This window comes from Saccopteryx leptura, chromosome 5, assembly GCF_036850995.1.
Source record: "Saccopteryx leptura isolate mSacLep1 chromosome 5, mSacLep1_pri_phased_curated, whole genome shotgun sequence".
In the NCBI taxonomy this organism is placed as follows: Eukaryota; Metazoa; Chordata; class Mammalia; order Chiroptera; family Emballonuridae; genus Saccopteryx; species Saccopteryx leptura.
Genome location: NC_089507.1, coordinates 203,240,974 through 203,262,788, shown reverse-complemented (window position 1 = coordinate 203,262,788; position 21,815 = coordinate 203,240,974). Strand labels below are relative to the sequence as shown.

The 21,815-nt window shown below is 51.2% G+C and overlaps 1 protein-coding gene across 5 annotated transcripts in view; it reads right to left on the bottom strand.

Annotated features, from left to right (window-relative positions):
- Positions 1-20,669, bottom strand: part of SULF2 (sulfatase 2) — a 106,844-nt gene extending 86,175 nt beyond the window's left edge. For 3 of the 5 annotated variants that reach the window (XR_010751761.1, XM_066387601.1, XM_066387604.1), the window contains exon 1: positions 19,850-20,047. The gene's annotated coding sequence lies outside the window, so the exon portion shown is untranslated. Of the gene's footprint in view, positions 1-19,849; positions 20,048-20,371; positions 20,536-20,574 lie in introns of those variants that run through there. The other 2 variants (XM_066387603.1, XM_066387602.1) reach the window with 2 other exon arrangements.
- Positions 20,670-21,815: the final 1,146 nt, after the last annotated feature.

Sequence of the window (21,815 nt, the reverse complement as noted above, 5' to 3'; positions counted from 1 at the left end):
AACCTAGGGTCGAAAGACTCCAACTAAAGGTGAGAAGGATCAGAAAACAGGACTAAAGAAACGGCAAACCACAGGTGAACTATTAAACCGGGGCCGTGAATTATATATGTGGCTAGAACTCAAAGAAGGTTTAGAAACAAGATGTTCGAAGTCTTGGGAAGTTGAGCAGCGCAAGGTCTTGCATGTCAAGTGCCTGGGTGTTTGAGAGGCCAGATAATTCACATGCTCAAATGTCTGAGCATCTGCTACGCGCCATGTCCTGTTTCACGACCCGCGAAAAGAACCAGACCCAAATCTTTGTTCTGATGGAGCTGACAAAGGGAGCAGAGAAAGGCAAGGAGACAGATGGATAGGTGTTAGGGGGAAAATACAGCCGGTACCAGGCCCCAGGAGGGTCAAGATGGCAACTGCAGCCAGACTGCCTGGGTTTGAATCCTGGCTCCAGCGCTTACTAGCTGCTGAGCAAGTAACTTCACTTCTTGTGACCTCAGTATCTCCACCTCTATAGTGGCACCAATTAATAGCACCTATAGAATTGTGAGAATGAAATGGCTTAATACCTGTGAAGCCTTTACAACAGAGCTGTATACAGTAAGCATCCAATACCTGTTCGTTTGGGGTGACTCAGCATTTTCTCACTATTTTCTATAACAGTGCCCAGTTTTCATTTGGGATCCTCTTCTTCCTGATCTACTGTCCCTAAGGTTCAAATTAGGTCCCCGCTACAAACCTCGAAGGCTAGACCATGTGACCCCAACCTGAGCCAAGCAGGGTCTTCCAATTTCCCTGCCCCGGTGATCGACCAATCACAGTAATCCAGGCACTCTGGCCTAATTAGAAAGATGCACCTACTCGTTCTAACTGGCTAACTCGTTCTACATCTTTCCAACACAAGGAAGAAGAAAAACTCGGACACCATCTTGCCTCTCGTGGAGTCGGAGTGAAGCCTATACACAGGAGGGAACAGAGCTGAGAAATGGAACATACTTGGGTCTTGACAACAGTGGACATCTGGATCCAGCTCTGGGTTAATTTGCCTCTGGGTTCTTTGTTCATTTCTTTGCATCAATAGATTCTTCTATGTCATTCAACTAGTTTTCTTTTATTTAAGGTCAGCTTTATCAATACTTTCACTCTTTAGCGACATGAATCCAATATTTTTTTTCCTTAGGTCACTCCAAGTAGCTTTCTCTGTCACTTGCAACAGTATGAGCCCAAACGGTAGAGCAAGCTGAAGGCAGAGTGTTGACTCGGGTGGCATCCCAGCCACCTCTGCCTCGGTATGTATGGAGACACCTGACCACACACAGCCTTCTCGTCCTGGGCCGGTGCCCAGCTCTTGGCCTTATTGAAGGCAAACTTCCCTCCTTCTGATAAGAGGAAGGCGTTGGATGCAAGAAATGGAAGGAACGTGGGTGTGGGCGTCATGAATTGTCTCGATTTGGCCTCAGTTTCCTCACTAGCCAAGGAAAACAGACTGTTCCCTGGGCATGGCCTTCAAGTTGGGGCTGGGCGGAGAATGACAGGTGGAGAGCCCTCCCTGGCCCCCCCGACCCCGCCCTGAAGCAGGCCTCCCTCTGTTATTTCTGGCCTCTATCCCTGGTCTACTTTCTCAAGCACTCGCCACAGCTCACACTTCCTTCATGCACACTTCTGCTCGGGTTTGTGTTCTGTGGGGCGTTGTAATTCCCACAGGAAGCTCCGCATACACAGGGGCTGGTTCTTGCTAGGTCCACAGCGCCAGTCCCTGACTGGATCGGGGTCCTAATTCTCCCAGTCAACACGTATTTACTGAGCAGCTACTATGCTCAAGCCTTATGCTACGTGCTGAGGATTCAGAAACGACAGTCTTTGATGAATTAGACACCCAAATAAATTATAGGCATATGAGGTGTTGAGACCTAAGGAAATAATGCTGGAGGGGGGGGGGATGAAGTTCTAGTGTGGGGGGGAAGGCTATGATTTTAAATGGGAGGAGGTCCAGGAAAGGCTTCTTTCAGGGATGACATTGGGTGGGTCCTGAAGGAGAGAAAGAAATGTACCTTGCAAATAATTAGGGGAACAGTGTTCCAGGCATAGGGAAAAGCAGGTGCAAATGTCCTGAGGTAGGACCATGCCTGGGTGTTAGAGGAACATAAAGTGGGCAAGAACAGCTGGAATGGAGCTAAGAAGAAGGCTAATATTTAAAGTGAGAGGGGGACCTGGAGTGTTCCGTCCCAGGAGTGCTGAGGTTGGATGTAGAGTTAAACAGGATCCTCCTGGTTGCATGTGGAGAACAGACTGTAAGGTGTGAGGGTGGACGTAGGGAGGCCAGCGAGGTGACTGCCATGGACGGTGCTTGGACCAGTGTGGAGGCAGTGAAAGGGGAGAAGTGCGATTCTGGATGTTGTTGAATGAACAAACGAATGACTGGAGGAAAGACTGCCACATGCCCAGGGCTCCACATACCATTTCTTTTCTTTCTTTCTTTTTTTTTTTTTTTGTACTTTTCTGAAGCCGGAAACGGGGAGAGACAGTCAGACAGACTCCCGCATGTGCCCGACCAGGATCCACTCGGCATGCCCACCAGGGGGCGATGCTCTACCCCTCCGGGCGTCGCTCTTTCCCGACCAGAGCCACTCCAGCGCCTGGGGCAGAGGCCAAGGAGCCATCCCTAGCGCCCGGGCCATCTTTGCTCCAATGGAGCCTCGCTGCAGGAGGGGAAGAGAGAGACAGAGAGGAAGGAGAGGCGGAGGGGTGGAGAAGCAGATGGGCGCTTCTCCTGTGTGCCCTGGCCGGGAATCGAACCTGGGACTTCTGCATGCCAGGCCGACGCTCTACCACTGAGCCTCCACGTACCATTTCTATATAACTTATCCCCAAACTTGGAATGAAATCTTTAATTGTTTTATGCCCGGGGATTCGTGCTCAGGAATTTGAACAGGCCACAGAAGGAATGGGCTGGTCTCTGCTTTATAAGATCTGAGCCACAGCTGAAAATACTGAACAGCCGTGGCCTCGATCCTCTGGTGGCTGGTCTGGGACCTCAGAGGGGCCTCTCCAGTGTGGCGTCTGATATCTTACACGGCAGCTATGACTCCAAAATCATGTGTCCCGATGGTCCAGGCGGTGCCGCCCCTCCTTCCCCACCTGTCCCCAGACATCGCTTCTACCACACTCTATTGGTTTCAAGCATTCAGAAGCTGGGCCAGACTCAGTGAGGGGTCCCAGTCCCTACCTCTCAGTGGCGGAGCACCTAGGTCACATTGGAGGTGAGGAAGTGGGGGGTACTTGGAAAACACAGTGGGCCCTGCCAAGTCATGGCAGCCTGGGCACAGCAGGGATGAGGGTCTGTTGGGGACCGAAAAGCCACCAGAGTTTTCGCAGTTTAGATTTTTGGGGGACAGAAGTGTGGGGAACTGGCTGTAAGCTGACAGTCTGCCCAACCTCCCACCTCTCTTGTTCTGTGTAGTGACGAAAGGCTGTTAAGCTGTGGTGCTGGATTGTTTATACTCATCCTACCCCCCCCCCCCCCATATCCCCTGGAAAGACGGGAGGCAAGTTTCTTCTATCCTTTGTTTTGTGTGAAGTTAAGATGTTATGTATGGTGGGGGTTTTCTGCACTTGGTAAAATTCTTGGGTTGCCTTGGAGATATGATCCGAGATCTCATTAATTTGCTAATGGCCTACTTTGCCCTATAAATAAATGAGGATGTAGTTTTTGGGCGCGCTCCGTTCTTGCCAGCAGCAATTGCAGAGCCCTCCTGCCCTCGTCCTTTATTTCTTTAAGCCTATTTTCTTAATTCTGCACTGTTCCCACTCAGGACCTGGAATTACTAGCTGCGCTGGTTCGTGACAAGGGTCCACGGGCCCCTCCCCTGCACGTCACCATGCGAGGAAGTGAAACTCCATGTGCGTCCGAGTTGGTCTGTCTGAGTCCGCCAAGCTTCGAGTTTGTGCCCATGTCCATTTTGCCAGTCCCTGCCGGGGTGACCCAAAGACTTCCCTGACCCCACTCCTCCTCATATGACCCAAAGGGGTTAAATCAATGGGCCACTCGCAGAGAGTTCTGAGGGCGCAGAGGGGCAAACAGAAAGGCTCGCCCTGGATGTGGGAGCTACAGCCACAACATCCGCTCTTCAGAGAACAGTTTCCTCATATCTGCATGGAGAGCAAATCTTTATTTTCACTTAGAAAACAACAACAACAACAACAACAAACCACCAAACTTCCCTCTTTCCTGTTAAGTAGAAAGAAAGCCACCTGATAAAACCAAACTAAAGTGCTAGATCTGATTTTGGGGAAGTGGCCCCAACTTCCCCTAGGCCTTCTTCACAGATACAAGAAATGACACCCTCAGGCTCTGCCCTTCGGCCCAGTGAGCTCAGAACCACTGAGGACATGGAAGCCATCCAGGAGGGGAAGCTGCCACCCCAGGCTCATCAGGTGGCCGCTGGCTGGTCTGTGGTAGGACACTTCCCCTGGGGGAGGGGTGTGCCAGGTCAGGGCGCCAGGGCCGGGTTTGGGAGGGACAGCCACAATGCCTGGCTGGGCGGGACAGGTGCAAACAGCTCCTGACCTGCCAGAACTCGGCCTGAGACAATGAGCTTGTCCGCCTGACCCGGAGTTGACCGACCGGGGGCACCTTCCAGGCAGCTCTCAGCAAGTTCCCAGTGGCGGGAGGCCGCTGGCGTGAAGCACATGGTCAGCTCTGAGAGGGGCGACACGACTGACCCTTGTCCTGGGCCCTCCATCTCCATGTTGGGGTCTCAGGAGTTCTGCTTGTCACCTGCGTTCTCATTTGTGACGGGTTTAGCTTTCACTCACTCCCTTTCTTATTTTGGGACATGCAGGAACAAAGGAAGGCTTCTCCCTCCATGGGGAACAAACGCCACTTGCCCGAAACCAGGGTCTCTCTCAACTTGGCACTACTGCCATTTGGGCCAGGTCACTCTCTGCTGTGTGCGTCGGTCGTCCTGTGCATTGTCGGATGTTTAGCAGTGTCCCTGGCCTCTGCTTGCTACATGCAGGTAGCAGCTATGCCCAACAGTGACCATCCTAACTGTGCTCAGACCTTGCCAAATAGCCCCATGTGAGACCCACCGCCATCAACGGACAGCAGCACTAAGAAACAAACGTGCCATGACCCATTCTTGGTTGCCAAGGGCACCGAACTTTTTCTCACAAGGGGAGCAGGCCTCCATGAAGACTAGGAAGGAGGGGTTAATGGAACTCCCTCCCTGATGTCAGAGGGCTCCAAAGAGAGCAGAGAAAGGTATGACCTGTTCATTGAGATTCGAAGTCATTTACAACCCACACACGGACCCCTAGAAAGAGGACCACCCCTTGACCCAGACAATGGACTGGAGCCCCGGAGCCCAGAGGACTGGCCCCACACCTGGGCTTGTCTGGTCACCTTTGGAGAGGAACATCTATCTGTAGTGGCCTTTGTCTAAAGTAAAGACACAAACTCCAATGCCTGCAGGCCCAGGCAGGAGAATTAAATGAGCGATGTGGCCGGGGTTGGCGAACAGGGAAGGGTGGGGACTGGACCACACTGGAGACACGGTTTCCAAAGTGAAAACATTCAACACATTTTAAACACTGAGCAGGCCAAATAGAACTCCTCTGGAGTTGGGCTGGGGGACGATTTGTAACCCTTCAAAAGCTTTGTGATCTTTCCTGACTCCCTACTCTGTGCCAGGTGCTGTGTACAATGCTGGTTCACAGCAGTGGGCATGAGGCAGAGCAGGCCTCTGTCTTCAAGAAGCTGACATTCTGGTGGGGAAAGACAGATAATTAACAAATAAAGAGGAATTTCAGATTTTCTTAAGAGCTATAATGGAAAGGATTAAGTGACAGGATAGAGATTAAATTGGGGGAGGCCTCTAGGAGGAGGTGATATTTGAGCCAAGAACAGAAGGTGGGTAAGAAGCCAATTGTGAGTGAAATGCTTTCTAAGCAAAGGGAGAAGCAGTGCAAAGGCCCTGTGGTAGAAATGAGCTTGGTCCCTTTGAAGTACAGAATAAAGATCAGTATGGCAGGAGTGGCAGCCTGGCATAGGTGAGGCTGAACATTACCTTACCCCTGCCCATGCCTCCACCCAGCCCATGCCTGCCAGGCCGGCCACACCTGCTGTCCTTCCTGCGTGTTTAGGGGAAACGGGAATCAGATACAGAAATTCCCACTTCTGTTCTTTGTTCCTTTGTCTTAGCTGTGGACAAAAGCTTCCCTGGCAGCAAGTTACAAAGTTATTTCTGCAAAAGGCCTTTGGCCAAAAGCAATAAAGTCGGACCTGAACAGAGTCATTATTCACGCCTAACTGTGGGCTGGTTCCCAGTGCAGATGGCCTGTGCCAGGACTGACAATTCCAGGCTCACCCCCTCCTCCCCATTTTTAACCCCACTCTCACTCAGTTCTGTTTCTCCCCACAGAACACGTATTTATGTTTCCAGGGATGGCAGTTTCCTTCAAGAAGAACATAAAAGGGATAAAAGTCTATTTTGACTGGCTGGTATGAGTAATCCAATTATTTCTTCCTTTCTACCCAATCCAGAGCCGTGCGCTCCATCCTCACCCTTCGTGCCCCTGCTATTAGCAGATAGCTTCTCATTAGCTCACCTTGGAAACGGTTCGACGCTTACAATTATTTGAGAAGCTTGTGCTCATAGGCGGGGAGGGAGTCTGAAGCTACCTTTACCAAAGAACCCGCTAAATTTAGAGATGTGTGAGTCGAGAGAATTTGGAATGACAGGTCCATTTCCAACACGCTGTGCAGTTTAATTAGCAGCTGGACATAGACCAGCAAATGGGAGCAAAGCCGTGGGTCAGAGGTGCTTCTGCAGCTTGGATCAGTGTCTCCAACTGGCAGTCTCACCGCTGCTGGGGGCCTCCCTGGGAGTCTCCAGGTGTGCTGTGTGTACAGTGGCTGGAAGACAGGGACTGAGCTGGGTTGCCAGTGTCCATGGTGGGGCGAGGTCTGGGGAGGCGGGAATACACCCATTGTGCCAGCTTCTCCCTCATTACCATGTCTGCTCGCCCCTCCAGGTGACAGCTCAAATCATCCCCATCCTTGGGGTGGTGATGCTGAGGTGTGGCAGGGATTCCGGGGGCTGGTTTTGCCCCCTGACGTGAAAAGGGTTCCCAGGCCTCCAGCAGGGCCTGAGCTATGTGCCCTTGTCCTTGAAGAGCTGCCATACAGATTTGGTCATTCCACTTATATTAGACTTTTAAAAATTCATTCATTTTTTTCAGCCATCCACCTTCATTCATTCATTTAAAAATGTTCACTGCTCATCCTGAGGCAAAGTTGATTTTTCAGGGGCCACGTAGAGCTTTCAAACTTTCTGTCTGTCCAGCCTCTGCTCCCCCTTTTTTGACAACAGCACCCCAAATTCCTTTTGAGGACTCCTTCCCCTGCCAAAACATCCTCTCCTCTCTTGCCATGTGACCAAGAGGTGGCCATGTGACCACAGCGGGCTAATCAGACTCTCACTGGGGTACTCTCTCAAATAGAGTGTCAAGGACAAAAGGAAAAAGCAGGGGTGCCTCTGTTTCATTAGAACCCCTCCTGCAGGAGGCTGCCAGCCAACTCCTGCCCTGCGGTCCCTGGAACTTCCTAAGCTAAAGCCTTGAGAAGGCCTGGCAGCTTTCATTTTTGCAGGCTCAGAAGTCAGGCTACCCCGAGATCCCCATACTGTGAGGAAGCCCAAGCAGCCACGAGGAAAGGCCCCGCGGAGGAGAGTAGAGCCATATAGCCGATGGCCCCAACTGAGCTCCCATCCTGTGACTAGCACTAGCGGCCAGCCACTTGAGTGGAACCAGTTTGGACCTTCCAGCTGATGTCATGTGAAGCAGAAGAACCCCCTGGCAACCCACAGAATCATTAGAAATAAACTGTGGCTTTAAACCAGGAGTTGGGGGTGCTCTGTTACACAGCAGAAACACAACCAAAGAACCCCGGAAAACACTGACAAGAGCCCATTCCTCCAGCTGGAATGTCACCAATGACCTGTGATGATGAGTTGACATTTTCGGTGGACTGGGGCTGATGGCTTTAACCAGAGGAACACTTAGAAGGGCACATCATTCATTCATTCATTCATTCATTCAGTCACTGGTTCCAATCACTCCCAAGTCCAGCACTGATGGGACAGTGCTGAACAAGCTTAAGGAGCTCCTGTTCTAGCAGCACCATTACACACTGTGCCTCAGTTTCCGCAACTATGAAAATAATAGGCCTGGCTTAAAAGAGGTCCTATTACTGTGATGATTAAACTAAATGCTTGGCAACAATAAAGTCAATGACATTAGACTCTATTACTATTATAAGAAGAGTTGCAATGCATTGTCCCTAGAAGTGTAGCTGTTTGGTGTGAACAAAGTGTTGGAGGCATGCGTGGGAGGTGATTAGGCCATGTGGGCAGAGCCCTCATGAGTGGATTGGTGCCTGTATGGCCAGTAACCATGGCCACCAACACAACCACCTGACCTGTGCAGGTTCACACTTGATTCGGACAGATGGTAATGAAACAACGGAGCCAAGAACTGGTGGGCCATCATCTTTATCCTAGCTTGCACCTGGAGGGCAAGAAATACACACAGTGGGAAAACACTTCCCTTTCCATTCAGGGCTCCCAAAGCCACTGACTTATCCGAGTTTCCTAGAATCAAAGGTTTCTAGTTCACCAGCCTTATTCACCTCTGTTCCCCATCTCCTTCTCTCTGCATAAACTGGCTTCTCCTTCAACACTCCGCCATCTTGGCTGCTTCTTCTCTCCTCCATGTGGCCTTACTTTGCTCTCCTCTTAGAAAGTAATCCCTCTTCCCCCGGGACAATGTGATCTCTCCTTTTAAAACCTTTTGGCGTGAAAGCCCTCCCCCAACACACATTAATATAATCATGCCCATCCCAAGCAAGAAGGGCAACTAATATTATCACCTGGGTGACCGGCTTCCATGTGGGCAGCGCCATCTTTAACAAAGTGAGCATAATATATTTTATCTGCCCAACAATGCCCTTATACCAGAGACTCCAGAGAGCTCACTCACCCCTCTGCCGTGGGAGGACACATCTAGCAAGAAGGTGGCATCTATGAACCAGGAAGCAGTCTCTAGCCAGACACTGAATCTGCTGTCACCTTCATCTTGGACTTACCAGCCTCCAGAAGTCTGAGAAATCAGCTTCTGTTGTTTGTAAGACCACCACCCAGTGCCTGGTATTCTGTTACAGCAGCTTGGACAGTCCAAGACACACTGCACCACTGAAAGTCACTACGTGCTTCCTGTGCCGGCACTCAAAACACTGCCCGGCGTGCAGAAGGTGCTGAGTAACGGTGAGTGTTAGGAGTGCGGGTCAAGGAGAGGGGAGGAGAGAAGCGGTCTCCTGCACTGTGACAGCTGCCTTTCTGAGGGCTACGCAGAAATCTTTGCCCCAAGAGCCCTCATTAGAATGTCACCATGTCACTACACTGATCTCGCAGATTAACTCTTCATCCCAAGCCGCCCGAGACTGGTCAGAACTGGAGTGTCTGCCAGCACTCCGCAGGGCGTAGTATTCCTGCTGTGGCCTGAAGGGGCTAGTGTGAACACAAAACCCAGCTTGGCACTGGGCTGGGTGCCTTGAGGGCACAGGGACTGGTGAGTGAGTCTCCATTCCCACCTTTACTTCCTAGGAATGACAAACAGGTTTGACTCCTTTGTCTCGAGTGGTCACCTTTGAGCAAGGATCCCCAAATACTAGATTCAGATCCACCAGTAATCTCCAAGCCTCCTTCTTTGATTCCTTCATTCAAAAAAATACTTCCCGAGCATTCAGAGTGCCAGGCCTTATTCTAGGTGCTGGGATACAGGGATGAATGAGGCAGATAGGTCCCTGCAGCCACAGGGCTTACCTTTTAGTGAAAGAAGACAAAGGACAAATGAGTAAATTGAGATTATTCCAGAGGGTGATAAGTGCTATAAACATAAAACAGGTGTCATTCCAGGCATTCTAAGGATGTGACTTTTGAGCTGAGACCTGATGAGACCTGAAGGGCCAGAAGGAGCCAGGCTTACGACACTATGAAGGAAGAGCAGCCCAGGCAGGGGGAACAGCCAGTGCAAAGGCCCTGAGGTAGGAACAAGCTTTGATGTAGCCAATGGGAGCGAGGAGGCCAGTGTGAAGGGGTGCAATAAGCTTAGAGGAATGTTGAGACAGAGACAGAGGCAGAGACCAGGTGGTGCAGGGTGAGACAGCATACAGCTGGGCTTTAATATGTATGGATGCAATGGGCCCCTGGAGGCGTGGCATTTATTCAAGGCGCTGCCACCACCTATGAGCCCTTATGGGACTTTGCAGAAATGCCCGGCAGCAGGCACCACAGCCAGCACGCACCTCTCCCCTGCTTCAGTAGTCCCCAATTTCCGTGCGCACTGGAATCACTTGGGAGCTAGAGAATACCCTGATGCCCCGGCCCCCACCCCGGGGTGGCCGATTTAATGGGTCTGGTGAGGCCCGGGACTCGGGTTTTCCAGAGTTCCCCTGGAGATTGTGAGGAACCTCCGTTCTGTTCACAGGCACCTCCCTGTGCACATGGCGACTCACCTCACCCTCACCTTGGGCTCCTCACCTGTCGGTCAGCCCAAGGTGTGCTCTTTTCTGGAGCTGGCCTCACCGAGGCCTAAGAGGTGGTGGGGAAGGGTGAGGAGTGGGACATGGTGTAGCTTGTCGCAGCAAATGGGTTATGGGTTCCTGGGGTGATGTAGGTATCAGCAGCTTCCATCTAGGCAGAAGATGGAGCTGAGGCTCAGAGAGGTTAAGTGACTTGCCCAGCTTTACCCAGCTACTAAGTGGCCAGGCTCGGATTTGAACCAGGAAGTATGGTTCTAGAGCCTAAGCTCTTAACCATTATGGCACTCTGGTTCTCAGATGTCTCCTCTGTCCAGTCTTCTATACTCACCTCCTTTCTGGATGGAATCTGCTGATACCTAGATCAACCCAGGAACCCATAACCCCATTTGTTGCAAAGGTGGGCTCATGCTAGTCACGTGAGTTGGTTTCACTGGCTGGACCAGGACATTTTAAGATCATGTCAATGAGGAAGGTGATGAGCAGAAAGAGGAGCTTGGGGACAACTCTGAGGAGAGACTGTGGGTGGCCCATCTGACCATCATTCCTTGGTTGACAGACAGGACCCCAATTTGTTCAGGAGGTGGTCCTTCCCCTGCTCTGGCAACAAAGCAGTTTTAGTGTAAGCCCGTGGTTCCCAGAGGGTGTCATCACTCCTTCAAAGGGGTGTTCCTAGGAATCTGGGAGGAGTTTTTGGTTGTCACAATGACCGAGGGATGCTGCTGGCATCTAATGGGGGTGCAGGGATATTGGATAATTTGCAATTATCTAATATCTCCACATGGTAAAGAATGCCATTTCTAGCACTCAAGTCAAAGAAGCTTTTGGAAATTTTGGTAAATTGCTCACTATTTTGGAAAATCACATTGTTGGTGGCCATACCACTTGTGGTATTTGAACAGCCAAAACCACACACCCACATCCCACTGCATGCGGAGCAATAGATTTATGTGATTCTGCACTAATGTGAGCATCTGACTGCTTCATTATGTCTTCTAATGTGGTTGTTTCTAAGCACTTATATACTGCAATATATATGTTTAATTATAAATGACTTTTTTTTTTAGTTTTCCTTTAAATTACAGTCAGGGTATTTTACTGATTTAAAAAAAATGTGTAGATCAGTTATATTATCTATTAATTTATTACAGGTAGACCTGGCAAAAACATTTGCTATAAGAAAAGGGTGTCTAACCTGCTAATTTGGGGAACCACTGACCTAAGTCAAATATGCAAAGCCCATTTCCCTTTGTGTTTGGTGTGGAATTAACTACATAAACCAACGCTGGGTCAATGAGGTATAAGGCAAAGTCTGCTGGGGGGTGGGGACTGGTCCTGGAAGGATTTTGCTCTCTGATTAAAAAGAGAGACAGCAGGGAATCCTGCTCTTTATTCCTACTTTGTATGGGAGGTGATGTCTGGAGCTGCAGCAGCCATTTTGAGAGCATGAAGCAACAAGGCCAAAGGCATGCTGAGGACAGAGGAACTAAGGATAGGAAGATCCTGGGTCACTGATGACATTATTGTACTGACAAGCTGGCCCCTGCACTTTCCTGCTTTGGACTCTTGTTACGGAAGAATTAAATGTTTCTACCACATAAGCCACTCTCAGCCAGGAATTCTAACTTGCAGTGAATAATTCATCTTGGGCCAAATGATCAGAACTCTAAGGTGCTAAGAAGACTAGTCGGCTTTCCTTGTTCTCTAGAATGTCCAGACAAGTGGCCTGCATTCAGAAGTCTGTGGAGAGTGGCTGTCTCCAGAGCAGGCCAGAAGCAGTTCCGGATGATCTGATTTTCATCAGAGCACGTACATCTCCTGAACTTCTGTGGATTAATAGTCTTTTAATCTCTTTTGAAAAAGTTCTCCTTTTCTGGCCACTGAGATGGGTCAAATGACCCACTCATGGGGAGCCAGTGAGAAAGGCTGCCGGCAACATTCTTCCCCTAACACATCTGGAAACCACCTGGTCACATACATCTTGGGTCACATACATCACGGTCTCGAGGGATGGCCCTGCCCATCAACTCACACATACACAGAATTTGCTCACAATGACTCTGAGTTTGGGAGAGAATTAATGTAAGTGTTAAGCAGGGCCCAAGTGTGCAAAGCAGTGGGCCAGACTTTTCATAAGATGAAACTACATGTCAGAGGGTAGGGCCACTGGGCAATGTGTGCTTTGCAATCATATTAAGAGATCACGGAGAATTGAAAACAGCAGTGGTCTCTGGTTACAAAGAATTCCCCTGTAAACTGGTACAGTCACTATGGAAGAAAGTATGGTGGTTCCTCAAAAAAATTTAAGAATAGAGCTACCATATGACTTAACAATATCTCTACTGGGTATCTATCTACTCAAAAAAACCCAAAATCACTGGTAAAAGACACAAGCATTCCCCCCCCCCCCCCCCCCCCCGTGTTCATCGCAGCATTATTCACAATAGCCAAGACATGGAAACAACCAATGTGTCCCTTGACAGAGGACTGGATAAAGAAGATATGGTACATAAATATAACGGAATACTACTTAACCATAAGAAATGATGACACGCCTGACCAAGTGGTGGCGCAGTGGATAGAGCGTCGGACTGGGATGCAGAGGACCCAGGTTCGAGACCCTGCGGTTGCCAGCTTAAGTGCGGCTTCATCTGGTTTGAGCAAAGCTCACCAGCTTGGACCCAAGGTCACTGGCTCGAGCAAGGGGTTACTCAGTCTGCTGAAGGCCCATGGTCAAGGCACATATGAGAAAGCAATCAATGAAAGCAATCAATGAATAACTAAGGTGTCGCAACGAAAAACTGGTGATTGATGCTTCTCATCTCTCTCCGTTTCTGTCTGTCTGTCCCTATCTATCCCTCTCTCTGACTCTCTCTGTGTCTCTGTAAAAAGAAAAAGTATTAAAAAAAGAAAATAAAAGAAATGATGACACATTGCCATTTCTGACAACATGGATGGACCCTGGAGAACATTATACTAAGTGAAATAAGGAAATAAAAAAAGCTAAAAACTATAGGATTTCACACATAGGAGAGCTATAAAAATGAGACTCACAGACATAGATAAAAGTGAAGTGGTTACCAGGTGGAAGGGTGTGGGGGCGAGGGAATAAAAAGGGACAAATATAGGATGACAGAAAATGATTTGACTTTGAGTGATGGGCACACAACACAAAATCAACAGTTCAAATGCTATAGAGATGTTCACCTGCAACCTATGTATGTACTCTTATTGATCAATGTCACCCCATTAATTTAAATTTAATTAAAAAAGAAAAAGAAAAAGAAAAAGAAAGAACTCCACAAAGCCTGGATCTGGGCTGGAGGAGAAGCTCTGAAGACTTTGCCCTCAAAAGGTATCTTGGGCCTGCGAAGCCCAGGATGCTGCATGACCTCAGGCAATTTCCCAAGGGCATCTGCTCAGAGTTGTGCCCATTTAGTGTGTCTGCTAATCACTAAGCAATGAGGCGACAGACAAGGGGAGGCTTAGCCTGAGCCTTTGGGAATTTCTCAGGAGCGTTATAAAGAGGTGAGCATGTGGGATGTGCTAAAAATATTCATCAAATAGATGTATGACAGGTCTGGGGTGTGTGTGTGGGGTGTGGGGAGAAAACCACACCAGAGAACAAAATACATTCTCCCTGGATGAGTATCCAGTCCCATAGCTTAAAATAACATGGCTGCACTGATGACTCCCAAAGTCATCCCAACCAGCTCCAGACTTGTGTATCCAGCACCCACTGAGCTATCGGACACCCAGGTCGAGTGTCATCTCAGACCCAACATTTCCACGACTAAGTTCTGGATCCCCCTTCCCCAAACCTTTCTTCCCATCTTCCCTATTTAGGAATCACCACACACCAGCCTGCCCAGACATTTTTTACTCCTTGGGACTGAGAATATTTACTGGGGGCGGGGCCTGGCTGTCCCACACTGTTAGGATGCTTAGCGGTGTTCAAGGCTTCTACTCACTAGATGCCAGTAGCACCTTCTTCCCCAATGTGACAACCAAAAACGCCTCCAGACATTGTCAAATATCCCCTGGGGACAAAGTCACCTTGGCTGAGAACCACAGCTCTTCCCTCATTCTGAGCATTCAACCCACCAGAAAGTTCCCCCGGCTCTGCCTTCAACCCACCCATTTCACTTCAATCTCCTCTGATACCACCACCATCATCCGGGCCGATATCAGCTCCCCCACCCTCAGGTTGCAGCTTCCACTCGCAGAGCACACCGCTCAGGGTAGGCACAGATCTTTTTACAGCGCACAGCATGTCATCCTGGACTTAAAACTCTCCAATGGTTTTCCGTTCCACTTCCAATAAAATCTAAGTTTCTCAGCATGGCTGGTATTTCTCATCACAGACCTCACCTCCTCTCCTTCCCATTAATTCACTACCCTCACTGGCCTTCTGTGTTCTGAACAGGACAGTTACTCCTCTCCACCTCCAGCCCTTTGCACTGGCTGTTCCCTCTACCTGGAATGCTCTTCCCCCAGATCTTCCCAAGGCCAGCCCATTCTCAAAATTTAGGTCGTAGTCCGAGCTCACCTCCTCAGAAAGGCCTCCCTGACCACCTGCTAAAATTTGCCCCCACCGCCACACCATCATTTCCCATCATATTTTGTTTCCACTGAAGAGCTTGTCACTTTTCAAAACAGCCTCCTCTGTGGCCTTGTTTGCTTGTGCATTAACTGCTTCTCCACTTTGGAATGTCAGTTCCATAAAAGCGGGGTCCCCCTCTGTTCAATCCGGTGCCTAACACAGGACCTAGCACACAGTAGATGCTCGATAAACATGTGCTCACTGACAAATAAGAGAAGTGCCGTCTTATTCCCTACCACAGTTTCTCCAACACCTTCCTATCTCTGACCTCATTGGGAGCCTTTCCTCTGCCTTGTGCTAGCCCCAGCATCAGACACAGGAAGACAAAATCTGCACTTTCCGGGCCCCCTTCCCAGACCTCCGTGCTGGTGTGGAACGCACCACGGCACCATGGCTCGCTCCCCAGCGTCCAGGGCCCTCCCTGGGAGTTTGACTCAGCAGGGTCAGGACTTGGCAGTTTTTAGACAAAATACCTCCAGATGATTCTCACAGAGGAAGGTTGGGCAAACACTGTCCCTGGCTACCAGAAAGCACAGAATCTAGGCCAGGCTGCATATTTCAGACACTAAGGCGGAAAAGTCAGGCATCCCCTGCCTGTTGACCGCAGTGGAGAGGGAGGGGAAGCTGCCCACCTCACAGCTGTTTCCATGATCCCCACGTCGACCAAAATGGAGACAGGACCATCTAAGCATCATCTCTCACATTAGTGTCCCCCCTTCATTGTAGGCATAGGCATTGGCTGCCTTCTCGCAATCGGGCTCCCTTTCACTGGGACCCCCCACATGTGTTCTCCAGGGCACTAGGGTCCAGGTGGTCTGCTCCCAGATCCAGAGAGCAGCTTTGGGAGCCTGGCTGAGGCCCATTGTTAGGCATGTTCTTGCTCACTGATTGGTTTGGAGTGAACACATGACATGAGACAGTCCAATCAGAGATGCCCAGGGCTTGGGTGCGCAGAACCGACAAAGAGGCCAGTTCTTTCTTCTTTGGCTTAAACTGGGGAGTTCAGCGCTTCAACAGTCAGCTCGACACTTCAATTATAACAACAACGTTTACCGAGGGCTTGCCTGTGTCAGATGCAGTGCTAAGCACTTGACACTGATGAGCTCATTTCATCCCTTACCACAAACCAGGAGACAGGTGCTACGATCATCATCATTTGCTGATGAGAACACTGGGGCACAGAAAGGTTAAGTAACACTCTCCAGATCACACTGCTGGGCAGGGAGCCAGGCAGTCTGGTTCTCCTAACCACAGTGCCGGAGCCTGGCCACCTGTTGGAGCTGGAGAGAGAAGCCGCCCCGTGGAAGAAAGAGCAGAGATGGAGAGGGGGCAGTTCTCTGAGACCTGATTCCAGCTGAGCCTGAAGCTGTCCCTCAGCATTTTTTACTTATGAAAGCCGACAAGTCCCCCTGCTTTACTCCTTAAGCTCGTTCAGTCGTCTTCTTTCTGTCGCTTCAGGAGAAAGGATTACTTTACAGTCCTCCGAGGAAAATGCCCCTGATAGTCCATTTGCAGCTTGCATACAGCAGCTGCTCAGTAAACACCAGCAGACATGGGTGAGAGCTGTCTCCCTTCCCACGAATGGATCTGAACCCTACTGCCCAAATGCGACCAGCCCAATGCCTCTTCCGTTTTTGGTTCCAAGTCAGGCCTAGTTCCCTAGCAACCACCCCAATTAGGCCATCATGCCATTTATCAGGATGCCAATTAATTATAATGATCTTAATGATCTTCCAATTAGACAGCGCCTTGAATTCCCATCAGGGGCGTGGCAGATTTCCTACCAGGTCTCATCACAAGGGTGAGGCCTTTCTTGCCTGCAGGTCAGCATGGAGAGAGGCTCCACCTTCCACATCCACTAGGCACACCAGCCCAGGCCTGACACAAAGCGCCCTAGACAGCCCTACCCCACCGTCCAGGGACAGGACAATGCAACTCCACCACCCACCACAAGAGGGCTGCACCTCTAGGAGAATTTTAAGCCTCTTGCCATTGTGATTTCAGGGGGCACAAACCTTGATCTCAGACCTCAGCTTTTTCCTGGCAGCCACATTTGCTATTTCCCTTTGCATCTTGATTGGGGGGCTGTGTGTGTGTACTCATCAGACAATTGCATATTTTCTTCTGGGCACCTTTCCCACAACAAAATACAAACCTGTGATGCTCCCAAACAGTGGAGGTTTGGGAGAGAAGTAGGATTCCTGAAGGGCCTCAGCCTTCCAAAGTTTTGTCTAAATGTGTTTTCTTCTGCTGCTCATATGTTTCTTCCACATGTGGGAAAAAAGCCAAGGTCATGGAGGGAGGAGAATGCGGCGGGTCAGAGTGAACTCGGGAGCCCCAGAGCCTCTTGAATTCTGATTCTACCACCGAGCAGCTGTCTGTGCCTCAGTTTCCTAATTTTTGACAACAAAGGACCTACCTCTCTCAGGGTTTTGACTTAAGGATTAAATGAGTTAATATGCACAAGGGTTTAGAATACACTACATCACAACACACTGCGTCTGTGTTATCTACCACCGTAAGTCTAGACTAAGCCCTTTCCTGTAACTACAGGCTGCTGTTCTTCTGCAGGACAAGGCTTTTGGGCTCTTTCTAACGGGGCCAACTCTAAGGACAGAGTTGACAGAGTTGGGTGATATTCCCAGTCTGGCTAACTCAGACCAGAAGCTGCCCCCTTGAGGCAGATCCAAATAGATAAACTGAGCACATCCAGGGAAAGGAAAGGAAAATGTTATCCCCAAATCAAAAGGTGCACTTCAAGCATCAGGGTGTGCAACCGCACATCAGCTGGGTCCTCAGGATGGCAGCTGAATGGGGCTGTTGGGTGGGGGACACACACGCATGCAGTTTCATATGCACAGCCACCGTCTTCCTTCCAGCCCAGATTTTTTTTTATAATCACCTCATCGTTCAATCCTTAAGTTTGAAAACCTAACCTAATTCAAATAAAAAACCCCAATAAATATAAACCAAGCCCAAAGCCCAAACCCACAATGCCCCTCAGCCCTGCAGTTAGATCAACGTCGTGCATTTATGTTGATAAACTTGGTCCAAGAAAGAAAGATCCTTTATGTGCAGTGTCCAACATGCCGTGAGCCAAGCTTGCCACTATCGCCCCTCGAGCTGCTCACTAGACACTAAATTACACACCCGGACAGGCTTTTCTGATGAGCTTTATCTTCTCCATGAAGTGGGACAATCAAGCTGGAGAACTTCTCTAACAAGGTGAGTGGTCTGCAGCCTGCCCGCCCCACCCCCTTTCTAAATGTAATGAATGGCTTTGATTTAATTAAAACCCTCCAGTGGTTCTGTAATGGGGAGCGGAGATGCAGTAAGAAATCTCTTCACTATTAACTACAAGATGAAAGTAAGTTCCTGCTCCAGGGAGAGATGCTGGGAGTCCTCCAAGGAAAGCCCATCCTACCTGCTTCTCTGTCGTCCCCCCCCCCCCCCCCAGAATATGTTCAAGAGCAGCCTCCTGCTCTGCCCCAAAGGAGGGGGCCCACACTGTGGGACAGAGGCAGGGGACAGATGGAGGGGCAGGAGAGCGGGTGTCCTGACATGCACAGTTGTGCAAATACCCAGATTCGAACGTAAGCTGAATGTAATTACTTGGTTAATTAAATATTGACTTTTAACTCAAAAAGTGATTAAAACAAGCTGCAGAAAAGACTGGCCAGAGAGGAGAGGGGGCAGGGAATGAGTCAGAACTTTCACAAAGGGGGACGAAGAGGAGGAAGATTGTTAAAATGAAGGTCTGCACTGTCCCACTGTGTGCAAGCCCCTACTGTGTGCAAGGGGGGGAGTGGCCTTCAGTCTCCGGGCAGGTGGGAAATTTCTGACATGTCACTGTGCCAGACTGAGATTTGTAGGTGTCTCCATACTATTTTCCACCTAAGACTGCATCGTTTTTTCCAGGGTGCCCTCAGAGTGGACCCAGAGCTTCTGGTGCTCAGGAACTAGGCATTGTTCTTTGCGTTTCCCTCCGTGCCTGGCACCAGGAGGTGCTCCATTAATGCTTACAGAATGAATGAATAAACTACTTACTACAAAGAATGTTTGTTTGGTTATTAAAATGCACTCCTAGAAATCGCAGCCAAACTTCTGAAACCCGCAGGAAGGGAGCATCCCTCTATGAGGCTTTGAGAATTGGTTTGACCCAGCCTGGGAGGAAGTTTGCCTTCTCAATCTTAGTTGCCCTTTCAGTATCTGCGAGTTCCCAGTCACTCCAAAGCTCCGGTCCACCGCTTTCCCGTGTCCTGCCTGGACAAGCCCCACGTGGTCTGGCTTCTAGCCGGTCTGTCGGGTCTAAACTCATAGGGGTCAAGGAGGCCATCCCCCTGCGGCCGGAGGGCTCAATCGCACTTCACCCGGGGCCTCGAGGGCTCTGCGGGCCGCGTTCCGCAGGTCAGGGGCGCGGTGGGAAGTGCCCAGCCCGCCAGCGGGGTCAAACGGGTCATCCTCCCGAGGCCCGCTGGCGCCGGAGCCTCCCTCCCGCCCGCTGGGTCCCACCTCCGCGCGCTGCTCTGGGGCCGGAGCCCGGCGGTCGGGACCGGCCCTAGCTCACCTGGGCGGCGCTCGCGGCCGCGCTCATCCCGGGGCAGGCTCCGGCCGCGGGAGCCCCCGCCCCGCCCACCTGGCCCCGGCACCCCACTCACCAGCGCGCGCCGCCTCGGTGGCCTCACCCCGTGTGGGGCGCCGCCGCCTCTGCCGCAGCCCGGCCGGGCCGCGGGGAGCAGGGGACTCCGCACCGCTGGTGGTGGTGGTGGTGGTGGTGCTGCTGCTGCCGCCGCCGCTGCTGCTGCTGCAGCTGCTGCATCCTCAGCGAGTGCGGCTGCTGCTCCTCCTCCCCTCCCTCCGCCTTCTCTAGTCCCTCCGCCCCGCGGCTCTGCCGCCGCCACCGCCCCCGGCCCCCGCCCCGGCGCGCCGTCCTCGCCAAAGTCCGGGTCCGCGCCCCGCCCGAGCCAGTCTTAAATCGCCCCAGCCGGCCGGCCGCGCTGCCCGATCCAAGCCCTTGGCACCGCGCGGCCCGGCCCCCTGCCTGCCTGCTCCCGCGCGGGGGTAGGCGAGCGCGCGCCGGGGCGGGGAGTGCCAGACTGGGAGCCGCTGGCGGCGGGAGCCGGCGACCTGGGACCCCGCCGCGGCGCCCTTCCCGCGTCCCCTGAGCGCGAGCCCTTTACCTCCGGCAGGTGGGACGCGCGACCCGGCTGGTCCGGCCCAGCTGGCCCCGCGCCGGCCCTGTCCCCGAAGTCTGGCCCCGGACGGGGCAGCGACGGAGAGCTGAGGTCCGGGCAGCTCTCGGCCTCCCGAAGCCGCGGGACCCGGCTGGCCGCGCTCCCGGCGCCGAGCGCGCACCCTCGCCGGGACACAGACGCACACTCACCCGACACACTCGCTCCCGCTTGCCTTCGGCGGAGAGTTGAAACAGCTGTGAGCTTCGCCCAGGAGCTGGAGATGAGGGAGGGACGCGAGCCAGAGCCGTGCGTGCGAGTGTGTGTGTATGCAACACACAAACGAGTGGGGGGGTGGAGGGCATCGCTAATAAATCAATTATCGCAATAAAGTCAAGAGGCCCATCGATCAGGTCCACTTGGCTGCAAACGAAGAGAATCTTTGCCTCTTTTCGCTTTCTTTTTCTTTTCCCTCTGAACTGGAGGGAGCCAAGTTGTTCCGCGGGGCGTGAAACAGCCCCGCCGGGGGTTCCCCTCGTAGTGACACGTTAATAAATGTTTTCTTTTATCTGTTTTCACAAGGGCTTGCCTGGGTCTGAAAACACCGACCGTCTGCTGAAAGCCCCGCGCTTGCCTCTAACTACACACTTTTGCTTTTGGAGACGCGGGCTCGAGCCGGGCCCGTAGCTAGATTGCAGAGTGAACTGCCCACGCGCCAGGGACCTCCCCACGTGCCCGGGAAGCTCCCTGAGACATTAACTTGAGCTCAAGTGAAAATAGCTTGCGTTGCCCAGAAATGGTCCGGGAATAGGAAAGAATGGAGAAACGGTCTTCCTTCGAAAGGGAGGAATTCCGACTCAAGGTGGTGCTGTCTACCGCGGTTTCCAGTGTACCCAGCACACAGAAGAGGCCCGAGAGGGGCGAGGCTGACGGGTGGGCAGAGAACCAGTGAGCAGCTGTGAGACCACAGCTGAGGAGCTAAGGGGAAACAGACCTTGTGGTAGCTAAGTATACTGGTAAGCAGCAGTAACTTATTTAAACCTAATGCTAATTCTACAGGTAAATTGTAGGACTTATACCCATGTTGAGATATGGAGACCAAGTCACAGACAGGTTAAGTAACTGACTCAAAATCATACAGTTGTAAATGGCAGACCTAGGATTTGAACCCACGAAACTTGGCTCCAGAGTTAGATTCTTAAATCCCAGGCCCCTGCTACTTTTTCAGTCCAGCGTCTCCTTTCTCTCTCTGGTGTAGGCTTTTCTTCATGCTAGTTAGGGTTGTCATATTTAGTAAATACAAATGGAGGATATACTTTACCTCAAACGGACTTTGTTCTTTATCTGGAATTCAAACTGGCTGTCCCGACCTGGTGAGGGCCTCCACATTCCCCCAGCCGTAATCTCCCTTCACCACCCGGGATCAATTTACAGTCTAAATAAATCAGAAAAA